This window comes from Gnatocerus cornutus, chromosome 6, assembly GCF_029298725.1.
Source record: "Gnatocerus cornutus isolate USDA-ARS CGAHR chromosome 6, icGnaCorn1.1, whole genome shotgun sequence".
Taxonomy (NCBI): domain Eukaryota; kingdom Metazoa; phylum Arthropoda; class Insecta; order Coleoptera; family Tenebrionidae; genus Gnatocerus; species Gnatocerus cornutus.
In genome coordinates, this window is record NC_142238.1 from 18,810,250 (window position 1) to 18,827,203 (window position 16,954).

Consider the following 16,954-nt stretch of genomic DNA (forward strand, 5'->3'; position numbering starts at 1 on the left):
TCTATAATTTTGATATTAAGCACAAAAATAGAAACGTGAAGGACAGTCTCTTCCTAAAATTTCAGAGTTATAGCTTCAAAATTACTAAAATAACAGTTACGTATAAAAAGGCTTAGACAACTTTTTTTTTTTAATTTTGATCCTGTTGCTCTATAGTTTTGTAATTTGGCACAATAAATAAGAAAGTCAAGAGTAGTCAGCTCTTAAAATTTTAGTGCTATAGCTTCGAAATTATTAAAATTACAGCCGTTCGTACAGAGGCTTGGAAATGTTTTGTTCGTCTTAAACAGGAAATTTGAGCAATCTGTGCCTTTTGTTCTGTAATTTTGTCATTTGACACCCTGTGAATATTATAAAATGCTTTTTATTTCTTTCAGAATGTTGATTAAGTTGACCAAGCAAATCCAGAGTTCTGAGGAACCCACAGATCTGTTAGATCAGATTCTTTTCGATCTAATTGGCACTGAGTTATAAGGAAGTTGATAGACTCCATTCAGTCAAATAAATAAATGTAAACCAATAACAAAACAAAAAAATCTCCCAACTCTGGGCAATAAAACGTAATTGAATAAACCAGCCCTAGGGGCAGATAATATCTCTTGAAAATTTGCATGAGAAATTGCTGATTTTTACATTGACACCAAAACAGCCTCAGGTGCACATCTGCCACATACTTGTAAATTCAGATTTAGATCATGCAGTAATCCACTAATTCGGGCTAAAAGACACGTTAACAAAATTATTGGTTTTCACACCATAACTTCCGGTGTGCGTTCAGAATTCAATTAAACAACGCACCCCCTTGAACCCCCGGTGGGAACCTGATTTTTTCCCGCATTCCTCCGCCACTGAAAAAAGTAACTGCAGTTGGCGTGAAATGACTAAAGACAACATCAAAGCAATTCTGGCCGAAATCCCATTAAAATCAGCACTTTGACAAAAAGCGTAATGTGTCGTTTCTTCTCCATCACACGTGTACACAAGTGCGTATAGCCGTAAAAGCAAAGAAAAACACGTCGTCTATTCGAAAAAGATACAATCTAGGAGTTGTTTTTGTTCTACATAAAATTACCTGTCATTAGCAAAGCACGCTAGGTTCAGCTGACGAGCGCAGTTCTGATTGGTTTTTAAATTGATGGTAGCTCCCTACCTGTAATGAGCGAGGGGCGTGGCGGCAACATCATTTACACTGGCCAACCGTTGACCGATCGAAGGGCTTCGTAGTGCATCGGCACTAATCGCTTCTCGATACACCGTCGGCCATTAGGGTCATTACGGGGTGCTATTGTTAGATTTTTGACACTTCTTTTACAAGGGCTACATTAATGGATTTTGTGTGTTTGAGTAGTTGGAGGCTGTCGGCGTCTGGAGAAACCTGTTTTGATTCCGAAGAAAATAACGAAATATTACGGATTCCTTACCCCTTAAGGGTGGATCTACAGGGTGCAACACTTTTGACCTTATTCCAATCACAGACAGTAGCTTGGGGAAGAAAAGACAAGCGAAACGACACAAATTTTTTTTTTTAAAAGTCACGACAGTTTTCGACTTTTCGTTCACTCCCGGTACATGTGAAACCCCCGAATTTCTCTATCGATCCTCTTCTAATTTCTATCTTGTTTGTCCACCATAATGTAAATATTCCATGTCTCCTAATAACACCTCCACCTCCTTAATAATCGGCTCTATTTCACATCGCGGTTAATCACATTTTAATTGTCCTCCTAATTATTACCCACTCGCAGCGATAAGTAAAAATTCTTGTCAAGTGTTATCTGCATGCCACATCGGGATTTTTTGGGACACAATACTGGAGACGATAAAATCTAAAAATATATGAGATATAATAAAGATCTCAGTATGTTACTCATCAAGCTCGCAGCTTGCCAATCAGTCTATGCCAACTATGTCGGTCCGTCACTGTTTCCTCAATCATTGGTTTTGTTACAAGCTGTAACAAATGGGAAACATCGGGGGTGCTTTTTTAAGTGATGAAGATGTTTGAATGATAAGGTCGAAAAGTTGAGTAATTAATTCACCGAGGAGCTGAGAGAAAGATTTTTTGTGGGGTGGGAAGTTCAGAAACAAATCTTTTTAGAAACATTTTTTATTATAATGGAAGAAAAATGGCGTGTGCCCAGTAAATAAACAAGTGAAAAATAGTTTCGTTCTTAATTTCACTGCTGTTGCTTTAAAACTGCTAACAGCTGTTCTCATGGAAAATCTTGCAAAATTTTTGATTCGTCTTAAATTGGATTTTTGAAATTTGTCTTTTTGTATTTTTTTAATTTTGTAAGTTAGGACAGTAATAAGGAAGTCAATAGTTGGATCCTCCAAAAATTTTATTGCAGCACCATTGAAATTTCCAGAATAATAGCAATCTATTAATAGAAAATTTTGAGCATTTCTGGTTAATTCAATTTTTTTTTGTCAAATTTGTTTCTTTTGTTCTATAATTATCTAGGTGAGCACACCCTAAGAAGAAATTTAAGAACAACTATTCCCTCAAATTGGTTTGCTATAGTAGCGAAATTGTAAAAATGGCAGCTATACTAATAAAAAGAAGAAAGGTTTAATCAAATATTGAAACCACCGGAAATTTCAATGCTCCATATTTTGGAAAATACGACAGAATGAAAGCTTTCCCCATCGTTTTTTTTCAAATTGTGATTTTTAAGAATTTGTCTCAACACTTTCCGAAATTCAGAATAAACTGTCACGATTAAAACTAAGTACCTAACTTGTTTTAGAGCAAACTTTAGTTGTAGGCTACTTATTTTATGTAGAAGTGTATGAGGATTCCAAATCCGGGTTCAATATTTACGTAACATAACAAATAACTGAGTTATCGTTGATTATATTGTGTGATTCATTAAATTTCCATTCGCTGTTGGCTTTGAGAAAAAAATTCATGTCGTAACTGACACCATTAATGTAGTTTCGACTTAATATTTGCGAGATTTGCTAGTTATCGAACAAGAAGTCAACGCACGTCCAAAATACACGGCCTACCTAGAATGGAAATTTAATGAATCACAGGATAGTTTCGAATAGTTGGTTTTTATGTTTGAAATTTTTAATGCTCAACATTTTTCAAAGCTGCAACTGATAGAAAGATGGGGTTTTCGAAATCGTATTTCTGCTATTTTGTTGCTTAGAATCCGCTCTCAAATATTCAAAATCCGATGATTTGTTTTTTTGGGAAAAAAAAATTTGACTTGGTATGAAAAAAAAAGTATTTTTGTTTTTTTGATCGCCACTCGTAAACTATTTGATCTACCAATCTGACATTTGGTTAGTTGATGAATCTCAAGCAAATCTTTCTTTCTTTTATGATAGTAAACGTTGTTTCCGTCCTAAAAAAGTTCCATAAAAATCATCCCAAACGGACCTCCTAAAAACCGACTTCGGTCAATATTTAGTTTATTTGTGAAGAAAACCTACGTTTTGATGGCTCATTTAACGCAGAATTTTACGCAGAATTCAAAACTGAGTTATGGTCGATTATGGCTTGTGGCTAGAGAACCAAAATTTTAATCGCTAGAAAATAAAGGTGCTCCGAATCTCAAAAACTCCGACAGATAGAAAGATGTGGGTTTGGCATGGTTTTTCTCGAATTTTGCTTGCAAAGAATTTGATTTTAGGTTTTGCTTAAATTAAAAAATGTTTTTTTTTAATAAATTGTATGACAAAACTGCCTGTGTAAATATACTTCGGTTGATATCTTGTTAATTTTTTGATCAAATTTAATTTTTCATGCAAAATTTCACGCAAATTCTAAATCCGGACTCAGAATCTATGTATGACAACAAATGACTGAGTTATGGCTAATTTAAGTTTTGGATAGTAAATTTTCTGTTCCGGAATTTTTAATGCTCCATATTTCCGAAATACGACAGAAAGAAAGTTGCGGTATTTGCCATTATTTTTTGTTGCTTAGAGTTATATACAAAATTTAATAGTCAATTTGTTTGGAAAAATTCTGACTCATAAAAAAATTAAAAAAATAAATTTTGTTTTTTGACCGGCCAGGCGTTAACTGATAAACTGATCTGACATTTAGCTAGTTGATGAATCTCAAGCTACTCTTTCGATTGATGTATAACTCAGTTTATGCCCAAAAACAACTTAAAAATTATCTCAAAAAGACCTTCTAAAAACCAAATTTAGTCAAAATCTCGTTTATTTTTGAAGGAAACTAAAATAACACTATGTACTTAACAGCAAAAATAATTATGTTGTTTTTTTTCTTTATCGTTAGAGACTGACGTACTTTTTGACATGTCATTATTGGTTTTGTCGAAATGTCGTTATATTAGGAAAAAAGAATTTCAAAAATTTCTGTTTTCGCTGTTTTCCTCACGACAAATTAAAAAATAGGCTTAAGATGACAATGTATTATTTGCGAATCTATTTATCTACATAGGGGGTGATATATAACAATTAAATAAGTAAAATACAAAATAATTTTGGGAAGCGTCTATTTCTATTTCGGCATTGAATTCTCCAAATCGGCTATGTCAAGAGTTAAATTTTTTTTTGAGAAAATTGCCCCTTGAGTCTAGAGGCATTGTATCAGTAAGTCTTTGAATACAATGACATTTACAAATCCCAGTATTTAGAGAATTTCAAGATCATTTCACTAACTGCAATTTTTGGTTGCTGTTATTTCCGGGCTCAAAATCTACGTACAACAAAAATAATTAAGTTATTAGTGATCAAAGTTTGAAATACTTCAATATTTAGATTTCATTTCTAAATCATTAAAAATGTCAGAATGACAACTGCTGAAGCAAAAGATTGCATTTTTTTAACTCGTTCTATAAAGAAAATTTACTTATTGTATAATTTTGTAGTCCGTTTCAGAAAATAAGCAGGAAAAAATAGTAATCTTCTTAAATTCAAATTGTGTGGCATTGAAATTTCTGTAGTTAGAAGGAGGATAATTAAGGACTGAATTCTAGGTGTTCTAAAAAACTCAAAAACGCCAGAACCGTCATGCCCTTTTATTAAAAATTGAATTTAATAAATTTTAGATGGTTTTATGTTGTAAAAACTTGCGGTTAAAATCATCAACAGCCACAGCTCAGCAAGTGGAATTAAATTCGAAATTGTCATCAACTCGATGGTTGCAAAGTTCATCTCCCAAGGTAACACTCGCATAATCTGCGATCTCGTCTCGTCAGTTTCTAATCAGAGCAGCAACTGCTGAACATTCCTAATGGATTTATAATCCTGGGCCAGGATCTTGAGCTTCGCTGAACAACGCACCTTCCTTACTTGAGCGATGGCGGCGGCGGAGACGCAGACGCGTCGTGCTTCCACAATATTTATCATTGAAGCTCATTAAGAGGGAATCTGTTGGTAATGATCGTGGACATCAAGTCTCGAATTAGACGATCGAAATCGAGGTTTTATTCCACTACAAAAAGGTCATTAATGGAGTAATCACCAGCTTTGATTTGAAGATTGCTCGATAATGACGTGGTACTTAGGAGTTTTTCTAGAAGTGAAGAGCCAAGTAAAAATTACTTGGTCGTTACTACGGTAGAGTTTTGTGACGGCGGCTTGGAAGACATGCAACCGGTCTTCCAAAAAACGAGCATGTTTCGATCAGATAGCTTTTAATTAATGTTGTTCTCTTTTATTTTAATGGATTGCAATTACAAGTTAGATTCGCTCAGATTCTGGAGTTATATTTTTGAAAAAAGTGCGTTTATCCACTTGGTACCGAAATCGCATCATTTCCTTTCACCTGGTGCGCTTCTTTAGCTCCACTTTTTGCACTTTCCTATTATCCACAACATACTTTTTGTCCCCTCTGCAGGTGGCGATTACAATCCGCGACACTCCAAGGTGTCCAAATTAATGATAATGCTTAGGTCCGGTCAAAATTAATGTCCCACCGTGTCAAGAACTACCCTGTTTTGTACACAAATGTAAATTACCCACCAACTCATTGATGATTATTGTTATTTACCCCAAACCGCGAGTTGACCATTCAGATTTAATAATGGAAGGTTTTTTGCCACATCATGTGTTTAATAATGATAAAAAATACGTCCGGCTTTAAACGATGCGGAATTATATGGTAGACAGCCCAAACTTGCGGATTTTACTATTTCTAGGAAAAAATTTGACTATGTTTAGGTAGCTGAGCATTAAAATGTCGTAAGGACCAGACGAGACCGTTGCTTTTTTGATAATTTCTTTCGTGCTCAAAGCAATAACAAAGGGCTTATTAAAATATTAGATAAATAGAAATAGATAGCATTAGAAGGCCACAAGCTGCTTTTTGCAATAAACCAAATGGTCGACCATACAAAAGATCCAGCAGATGGTCTAGCAGGATTCAAATTTGGAAAAATCCACAAAAGTTTTGCTTCTTACCAAGAGAATTATTATTAAATTAGTGCTACGGGCGAAGATTTTATCAGGTGAGAACTCTAATGAAGATGTACATATCAGTCATTCGCGATGGTAATGATGCTATCTGCGGTAATGATGTACAAATAATAACTTAATTTGTAGATGCAAGTAAGCGTAATAAATGTCTGCAAACACATTGTTGTTAATTCAAATTATGCTAATAGATTCATAACTTGCGGGTTTGAAAGCAAAATTTAATTAGCTTCACAAATTGATGGTGGTCAAAATTTTAAACCGATTTGGTTTCAAGATCTGGAAAAGTAGAACAAGAAAAGTTTGCAAAAATGTTTGTTTTTTACTATAACGAGTTTATTTTGAACTTAAAATCTTCAAACTAATTTAATGTGGATTCCCATTGGCGACATTCCATTAGAACTAGGATAACACAGCTCAACAAAAAAATATATTTTTACTGAGGATTTCTATGTTTTCATGACTATAGTTTTCGAATATATCCTTGCAAGTACTAAATAGGCTCTGGTTTTTATGATTTTGGCGAATTTTATATTTTTAATAATTTAGACTTTGAGTCGGCTCTTCAGAACACGAATTATAATAAAGTGTTTATTATGATGTTAAAATTCGCTTTGTGCATGCCACGTGACCAACAAAAGTTGGAATGCGTCATCTAGATAGATTTCCTGAAAATCTAGGAAATTGTAGTGAAGAACAGGAAAAGAGTTTCCACCATTCTAAAAGTGATGAAAGAATGATATTAGGGAAAATGGAATCATCACTTGATGGCAGATTACTGCTGATCTTTAAAAAGAGATTGTTCTCAAAAAATATAATAAACGCGCTTATAAAATGCGTTTTATTAAAGTTGAACATAAGTTTTATATTTTTTTTCCTTTATCAACTTCTATTTACATTAGTTAACCATTCAAACGAAACAATTTTTAATTACTTCAAAAAAAAGATATTTAAGAATATACTTGTTTTTTTCTCAATTTTACCGATTTTTAGTAAAATATGAAAATCAAGATTGAAAAAAAAAAATTATAGCCAATCTTTCAAAACCATCCATAGTTTCGTGAATTGTTGGCATAGAAGTATGAAGAAACCACTCTTACATCATAGACAACAAAATCATTCTTGACCAGTGTAATGATTCAGATATGGTCTTAATCTCAATTTCATAGAAAATATTTTCCATGCCTTGGTATGTTCCGATTTAACTGATGGTTGTGAAGTTAGGTCATGTTCAACGTTTTTCTCCTATGGGGAATCCCATGTAAAGTTCTGGGAAGTTTTCAGACTTAGTTTCATGCAATATTGCATACGCTTATGGTTGATCAAGTTCCACAACCTAACGCAAAAATTTGTTTTTACCACGGTTCGATTGGCGTCGCGACGCCTATGAAGTGTAATTTTTAGAGATTTTTGAGTTTTTGCGGATTTCAATTTTTTTCCAAAATAAATGTGATAAAAATATCTGATTTTACTTAAAATTTAATGCAAATTGTGTTTAAAATCAGAGAAAAAAAAGACGCTGGTTTATCAAGTTACTTTTTAAAATAATGACGGGCAGTGAGTGAGAAACTACGTTTACACCAAATTTTCACAAGTCACTTGATTCATTTGTATGAAAGTCAATTTTGACGCGAACGTATTGCTAGTTGAAATGATAAGTGACAAGAAAAAAAAAACAAATTTTAAATGCAAAAGACGGCTATATTTTATCACTTTTTTCTTTAATTTTTAATTTCAAAATTTTTTCTTTTAAATTAAAGACGATTTTGGGGGTGACCACAAGATGATTGTAATCCCTAAACCTTGAGTCAAACATAAAATTCACAAACTTATACCCATTATAATTCATATTATACAGGATGCTTGGTAAGTAAAGCACCAAACTGTAACAGCAATATTATGAAAGTGGTAGTAATTAAAAACTCGAAGAATTTTTTTCTGTAGCATTTCTTGTAAGCTGTGGAAGGACGTAAAAGTAAACAATCACGTCGAAGTTTGGATATTTGAAAAATTTCAGAAATCAAGTCATTTCGTCGAACAAAATCTCACACATGTCACACCTGATATTTTGTGACATAGGCGTACCTGACAGATCTGTCAAAGTGTGTGCTGTATCATTTCTTGTTACAGCGTTTATACAGGGTGATTTTTTAAAAACGGCAGGCGTTGAATTTTTATTTATGAACCCATTTCAAAAATTTAAAAAACTAATTAAGTGGTTTTTAATTCCCTATAAACTGTTGATTTTAAAGTTTTTCTAAATGTCTTAGTATCTTTTGGGCGATACTCAACTTTCTTATTTTAAATTGACACCCATTTTTTTGTTTTCATAATTTAGAAGATATTAATTTTCGTGATTCAGAAATGTGTACTTTTACAAAAAATATTTAAAAAGAAAATATCAAAAATGAAAAAAATTAGGCAATAAAAGTTAATAAAATCTAGGTGCGTGGTGTCAAACAACACAATATCATTATTGTAATGTCAAAAAGCAGCAGAAAGTTTTCTTTCAACAAGATGGGGCTACACCTTACAATGCACAATGCATTTCTCGTAGGTGTCAATTGTGCAATAAAAAACGGGATGACATTTCAACAGTACTTTAATTTAATTAGGTAGTCGTTTTTTCTGATTTGTAATTATTATTGTCTTTTGTTATTAATAATTTCAAAAAAAAAAAATCGATCCTTTCTGTTATTTGCTGCTTTTTGACATTACAATAACGGCATTCTTTTATTTGACACCATGCACCTAGATTTTATTAACTTTTATTGCCTAAATTTTTTCAATTTTGATATTTTTTTTAAATATTTTTTGTAAAAGTTGAATATATTACACATTTCTGAATCAAGAAAATTAATATCTTCCAAATTATGAAAAAAAATTATGGGTTCCAATTTAAAATAAGAAAGTTGAGTATCGCCTAAAAGATACTAAGACATTTAAAAATTTTTTAAAATCATCAGGTTTTATAATTTCGTATTCGATATATTTTTCGAAATAAATATTCAGCATCAAGTACATTTGTGCCGCCATTGACAAATGTGACAGTTGTTTGGCATTCTCGTTTTTTGTCAAAACCAAACCACTATGTTTGCAGTCAGATCTTTATTAATTTTTCGAGTTTTGATTGGTCAACTTTGGAATCTTATCACTTTTACACAAAAGCAATAAAAAGGAAATTTTCACTCAGACCTCTTTCTTCGACCCCCGCGGATACCGGGAGACTACTATAATTTTAATCGTCCAAAAATATCTTGGAGTATTATCGAGTCATAATATCGATTTAATTTATACAGTTTCAAATTTGGTTTCCAGGTAAAATTTACAACTTTCTTCTTAGGAAAAATTCATGTGCCGTTTAGCAATTTTGTGGGGTTTGAAAAAAAAAAAATTTATTGCTGTTGAAAAGTTAGGAGTGGACACTGCAAACAGTGTCTAATACCACACTTTCGGATCACAAGAGAAATGTGCTTCAAAATTACCCCGTTGTAATTTTGACAAGATCTGAAAACTGAGTTGGACGAAACGTTTAACATGGCCTTAAACGCATTAAACTCTCGGCAAGCCTTTGTTTACTTTATTTTTGAAAGAATTTTTTCATCTCTGTGGCGTAACAACACGAAATTGCGTACAATTGTTTTTTTAGTGGTTTCAATGTGATCATAATTTTTGTATTAGATATTTGTGGTTCCGTAATGAAATTCCCACACGTGATCGCGCTTTTGAAAAATGCAATGTTCGTTATCTGTAGAATCTGTAGGTTCTCGTCGTCCTCGGCGGCTCCGGGAGCAGCTCGCTGGGGGCCAAAGGGGGCAGACAGCAGTGTGGCCGACCCGGGAGGATGACAAATATCCTTCAATCCGTCACTGCCAGGCCGCGGCCCGCTCGGAATTGGATGCGATGCAGACTCACAGAAAGCTTTGTAATATCGGTTACGTTTAGAATGCGTTTTTCGTCGGAACGAGCAACACGAGATAGTCACCGTCTAGGAGGCACCCCGTCGGAGCGGTGCTGCGGGAAGTGAAGGGGCAAACTCTATAGGAAATTACATAAACTCGGCACAGACAAATACAAATGTCCTCTTTGTACAGTTCTGGGTACCCACTGTGCTCGGCGCACCAGAAGCGTTCAGTAGGTGCCATTGTAGCTGACGGAATCCGCGGAACATTCATTACCCATTCAGTAACCAATGAAATAGATGATTACAAACGTCTCGGACTAACAGACAAATGAAGATGGATCTTCTCGAATAATTACTAATTTGACCGAGCTTTCCATTACCGCTCGATCCACAGGGCAACACTTATTAATTGCTCTCAGCGACGACTTTTGGGGAGACACTTGATTGCGTTTTTTACTTGAACAATCTTAAAATATATCAAATAAATCATTAATGAACCGTCTTCGCATCACGAAAAAGCGTGTAGAGGACTTTTCGAGATTCCTCTATTGAAAACTCCCCAAAGAGCGCATTACTCTGAAGAATCATCATTAAGAGCCCGGCTCTTTAGGACTGTTCGTTACATGGAAAAGGCTGAAGCGGAAAAAGCGTCATCCATATACTCCGTCAGTATTTCCTATATGCTTTTATGTTTGGTGGAGGTATTTTTCAAGTCGCCGGAGGACAAACGTCTTCCCATGATGCGGCATCTTTAATCTACCGTTTAATATTTCATGTTTTTACCGCGTTGCTCAAAAACATGATAATTGCCATCGACTAATGTACCTAGCCTCGGGAACATTTATATACGTTATAAAAATGCAGAATAAATGACACTAATGTACGCTTGTAAAATATGTATGCGCTTTTTTGGGAAAAAAATCTTATCGCTGCATCAGAATCCATCCTAATTAAAACCGCATTTGAGGAACCGCTCCACCCCGCAGAATTTTCAATTCGATTATATTAGGAGCGAGTCAGCACTCTATCAACGCCATGATGCGGAGACAATTTCCAAATGGATTCAAGCTCGATCGAAAGCGTCGTGTATCGTAAGCTTCCTTATCAGCGGGATCCATCACCAACCGAAATTCGAACATGTGAGACATTTTTCCCTCAATTAAAGGACTCTCCGAAACTGATTAATGAAAACACGGCTCAAACTCAGACATGCAAATGAAGTCTATGGCTTAATTAAGTATTTAAAGCCCTACCCTCGCCACAATTGCGAGTGATTAAACGATTTTGAATGCGTAATCCGATGTACGCATGATATTATCGCGGATTTCTTCAGCGGTAATTAAATCCTCCCGGGAAGGTGACGAAGCGGATGTTTTAGTTTTGGATATTTCCTAAGTACGGTCAACAATAATTCCAACTTTCAGCCGAGCGCTTCCCGGGCAAAAAATCCTTTTATATAAAGACGAAAGAAAAATCGCATTTGTTTTGAGGCGGCACGACGCTTTGATTAAGTGCGTTCTTGGTAGGGCTCGAACTCGGGGCGCCGTGCAAGAAGATGGATTTGCACGCGAGCTCATTCCCTGTGCTTCATTTAACATATGGATATATCGAGACTGCTCATTTCCAGTTATATTTGCAAAGACGCGCACAAAATGTGGAAATTAATAAATTCCCTAGTGGTTTCAATGTGATTATTATTTTTACACCGATCGAAAGTCGCCGATTCTCCTAATTGTTTTACAAGCATGCGAAATTAGCACTTTGCGAGGTTAATTGCGGGCTCGCACGCCACTGTGTGAATTTTCATAATGATGTTGTTACGGCACTCGACTTGTGGGTAGAGGAGACCGGTGTCAATTGTAACAAAATTTAAATATTTGTTTATAATAAGCTTATTTAACTATTTAAAATTTTGCATTCATTGGAGTCGAAAACTGAAAAACTTAACAGACATAATTCTGAAGTCTAAACTTCCAATAACTTTTCAGGACACTTTTTAGAAGACCACGTCAATTGTAACAAGATCATTGCATCGATTAGGATTTTACTACATACAGGGTCCGGCAACACTTTTAAAGATAAAATTTTGAAAATTTGCATACGCTTAAAATAGTTGACAAAGCTCTAGAAGCTGTGGCAAAAATGTGTTCTTTTATGACGATTCGTTTGGCGTCGCGACGCCTAAGAAGTATAGTTTTTAGCTATTTTAGTTTTTGCGGAAATATTCGCGAATTCAAATTTTTTTCGACATAACTGTAATACAAATATTTGAGTTTTTGTATTAAATCAAATGCAAATTGGGTTTAAAATTTGCGAAAAAAACGCTGTTTTATCAAGTTAGTTTTCAAAATGAGGACGGCGCAGTGGCAAACTACGTTTACACCAAAATTTCACAAGTCACTTCATTCTCCTGTGTGAAGGTCAATTTTGACTAACTAGTTCATAAAGCTAACTATGGACTTAATTAACATCGACAAAGTAACAATTTCACCAAGACTTTTGTTACATTCTAAAGCGAACCAAAGGATAGATGTCATTTGTAACACAAGCTGTTGACAGATGGGTGTAAACGTAGTTCCCAATTTTGACGTAATGAAATTGGAAACTAATTTGATAAAACAGCATTTTTTTCTCAAATTTTGAAAACAATTTGCATTGAATCTAAAATGACAACAGAAATATTTCTAACACATTTATATTGAAAAAAAATTATATTAAGGGTTGATTTCACAAACCCTCACAATTACCTAAATATTACATTTTTAAGGCGTCGCGACGCCAAAACTATCAGTAATAAAAAACAAGTTTTTGCTTCAGCCTCTAGAGATTTGTCACTGTGAGCGTATGCAAAATTTCAAAATTAAAGGCGATTTTGGGGGTGGACACAAGTGCTGCCGGACCCTGTACAAATATTATTGGTTTTATTTAATGTATTTGACCATAGCCCAAACACAAATCAACAAGAAATCAAAGAAGAGACAATACAAAAAATGATCCTTATCTTGCAATATCTCCTTCTTGGTTATTTTCTCTAGTTAAGTGAAATTAATGTGACTGTTTATTTACGTTTTACTCGTTTTTTAGACATTTGGCTCTAACACACATGGTATGTACAGAGCATGCGTACATACATTCCAAGACGAAAACTGTTTTGGTGATCAATTTTTACATTTTATTTTTTCAATTTGGGTAATAAATATTGTGCTTCAAGGTTTATATTTTAGCGTACATGTATTCAATAACAGATATTTTGTATCAGAATTGAGTTAAATTATGTCGAAAATGACTATTTCCAAAATATGCTTTTTTCAATAAATTTCCTTAACTTCAAGTGGACGGTGATTTGTTTGACACTGACAGTGACAAAAGGTTGTAACATAATTTGTTCAGAAGTGTGTTAATTTCATCGACTGCATCATCACAGTTACCACTTTTAAAAGAATTTGATGTTATATTTTCATTATTTAATACAGTTTCTCTTTAAAGTTTTAATCACCTTAAAATTAAATAATAACAAGTAAACAAATTGAATTTCTAAAATTTGGACATTGGTGGTAGAACCCAAATTGTGTCAATGGAAGCTTCTCTAAATACTGCAATTTCTACGTTGCAGAATCAAATTGATCACTTCAAATCTCACTGTTATATCAAAAGAAAACTAGATGAGTACTTTTCTTCTCGTAAAAATAATTTAAAAGACAATGAAGTATTATTTCAAATAGATTTTGCCGAAAATTACTCGTTGGTGTCTCAGGACGAAATACAGTCTGCACATTGGACACATAGCCAGGTCAGTCAGCCAGGTGACTGTGTTTACACATACACTCGGTATATGCTTTTTTAAAAACAATATTTTCCCATTTGAAAGCAAAATTTGGAATGGGACATTTTTATATTTTTTCGGATGGATGCGGTGCGCAGTTTAAAAATAAATATACGTTGGCCAATTTATGTTTCTTTCAAGAAGATTTCGAAATAACATTTATATATATTATTTATATATATAATAACAGTTAAGCGATGTGTTTGGGTGGAAGTTAAAAGCCGAAGAGCTAATGTGAACACTGCATACGACTTTTTTAAGTGCGCCCAGAGAAAACTGCAAACGTTATATTCATCAGTGCTGAGGAAGTTAAGAAGTACAATCCTACCCTTTATTACCAATTGGAAAAAATTCAGCAAAAACATCATTTTCAACACCTAAATAACAAAGAAATATTGACTGAACGTGTTGCAGAACGTGTTAATTTTAATATTAGTCGTGTTTTGAAATAGTTGGTTGAAATACATAAAATCGATCCCTCAATACCAGATTAACAAATATTAAATAAAACATTGTGTCAAATTATTACTCAATCTTGGTTCAATCCAATTATATCACATTCGTAGGTAATGCTCACAATACTTCGCAAAAAATTTTGATTAAAATTGTTGCAACTTTCAAGGTAGGTCATACCCTGTCCCGTCCGTTATCATTTTTCAAAATTTTTTTACTCTTTAACGCTGTAGTATGATAATCATTTATAGGTCAATTATGAAAGTGTTGAGGGTCTATTAACATGTGCGTATTTTGTTTTCTTCATTATAACAATAATACTACTAAGATGGACAAAATTAACAAATCATTTTTGTCCGAAACTTTATTTCTGACAATGTTTAAAATTTCAAAAAGATTTGGTACAATTGACACCGGCGAGGTTTTGTGGGTTTGTGGAAATTTTGATAATTTATTCATAAATGGGAAACTCGTGCGATTATCGGTTGGCCGTCGAAAATAAGTCAACAAACACCTATTATAATCCCATTCGTGGCCGGGCGGTTTAATACCATTAGACATTAAAGCTCCTTCTCCCCAATGGTAGGACTTGGTTTATTTGAACTAATGGCGGTCTGATAGTGATGCGATTTTAATAGTACCTACGCTTATTAAGCTTCAAACCCCAACGTCGCCTTGCGTATAACCGACCGCTTTAATTGTGTATTTTATTTTATAACTTGGTGCTCGAGGTAATGCCAGGTCTTTAATTTGAATGGATGTATATAACAGACTTAATATATGCCCATTTATTTTATGCGTGCCAATTGAATTAAACGCCACCTCATGTATTTGAGTGTTTTGAAATTAACAAAATGTCGAGCTGTTTACAAGTGCTTAAACAGAGATTTTTGCCATTCCCCCGCAATAACTTTATCTTCTCTCGCCACATCGTTGTAAATTTCCAGACAAGTTCCCTCCTTTCCAGAGATTAGAACACGTAACCCGAAAACAAAGTGAATCCTAGGCTTGGAAATAAAAGATTGATCTTTCTAAGATATCAACACCGGTCGATTCAAGGTTGGGCATGCCACAATATTAATCGGGCGTCAAGTGAAAACAACTAAGTGATAAACTGCTGGAAATGGACTCGAACCTGCGTGCGTTTGTCGGATGAGATGAAGACATAACATGATTCTAAGTTTAGTGCAGTGTGCCGGATTTGTTTTGTCGATTGGTACCGACTGGCATATTATTGATTGCAACTTCGCCTTTATACCAAACACATTTTTATCATGCCATCAGACGAAATGTGGATATAATAGATTTGCACCATATTTCACAGGAGACGTGAAATACTTTTAATACTATCGATCACCGCCAAAATTCGGACTATTTTTGAAAAGCTCGTTTCGCTTGAGTTGCTTGGAATTCAACAATGAGAAACAATGAGAAAGTATTATCTCCAACCAATTACTTCACCTGTCACGTCGGTGTCAACCAAATCCAAACACCTCCAAAACGACAAAAATAATTCGTGTAATTTCGAAGTAAAACACGAGAAACACACAAACATACTCAATTCAAAGCTGGAGAGCGTGTAGCGGTATTAATCTACATAATTTCATGTAGTCCTTGTAGTAATTTTATACGTTCGTGTTTAATTTAAAATGAAGATGTAGTTAGGCCGCCGATGAAAAATGACAATGGGAAATAAGACAATAAATTAGAAAAGATTGATGAAGATGGCACGACTCTAGTTCGGACACAAGCCGCCTGGCGCGCTACCGTGCAAAACGACGTTTTATAAAAAAATTCATCAATCTCAGCGAGACATAATTTCTATAAATATTTATGTCGTCTTTGGATCCTGGAAGAGCCCATTAGGTAAAAAATGATGGTAGTTAATCGCGTTCGCTTGAGAGGCGACATTCGACTACAAAAGAATAAAATACAAACTTGAAGAATCCCCAGTTTCAGCAGGGTGTGAGAGGGATTGCTGAGAGACCAAGGGAACTCCTCAATGCGGAATCATCATTTTTCTTCGTCCTGCGAACAAGTAAGTCCACTTAGTCATCGTCGAACAGTGACCGAAAAATACAAGGGAGAATAAACGCTGCGGCAATTCAACAAGATCTTTTCAACTATGGCGCAGACAAATAAATCCAATAGGGTTAAATATTGTTGAGGGATGGAGTGCGGGAAAATTTACTTTAATGAACGCAACGGAGTTTGTTATAAAAAATCACGTGTGGAAATTATTACAAATTTACCGAAACCTTACCTTTGCGAAAATTGCATTAGAACTAGAAGGATGATCCAAATCAAATATCTCTTATAATTTTTTTATTCAACTGGTAGCTCGGAAGAGAAGATTTTTAATTGCTTGGATT

General features: G+C 34.4%; 1 long non-coding RNA gene across 3 annotated transcripts in view; it reads right to left on the minus strand.

Annotated features, from left to right (window-relative positions):
* The window catches only part of LOC148173647 (uncharacterized), an 84,906-nt gene that overhangs the window by 32,767 nt on the left and 35,185 nt on the right, over window positions 1–16,954 (minus strand). For 2 of the 3 annotated variants that reach the window (XR_015770265.1, XR_015770264.1), the window contains one exon: window positions 16,521–16,610. The exons of the other annotated variant lie outside the window; for it this stretch is intronic. This is a non-coding gene — a long non-coding RNA (uncharacterized LOC148173647). The remainder of the gene's footprint in view (window positions 1–16,520; window positions 16,611–16,954) is intronic. 3 annotated transcript variants of the gene reach the window in all.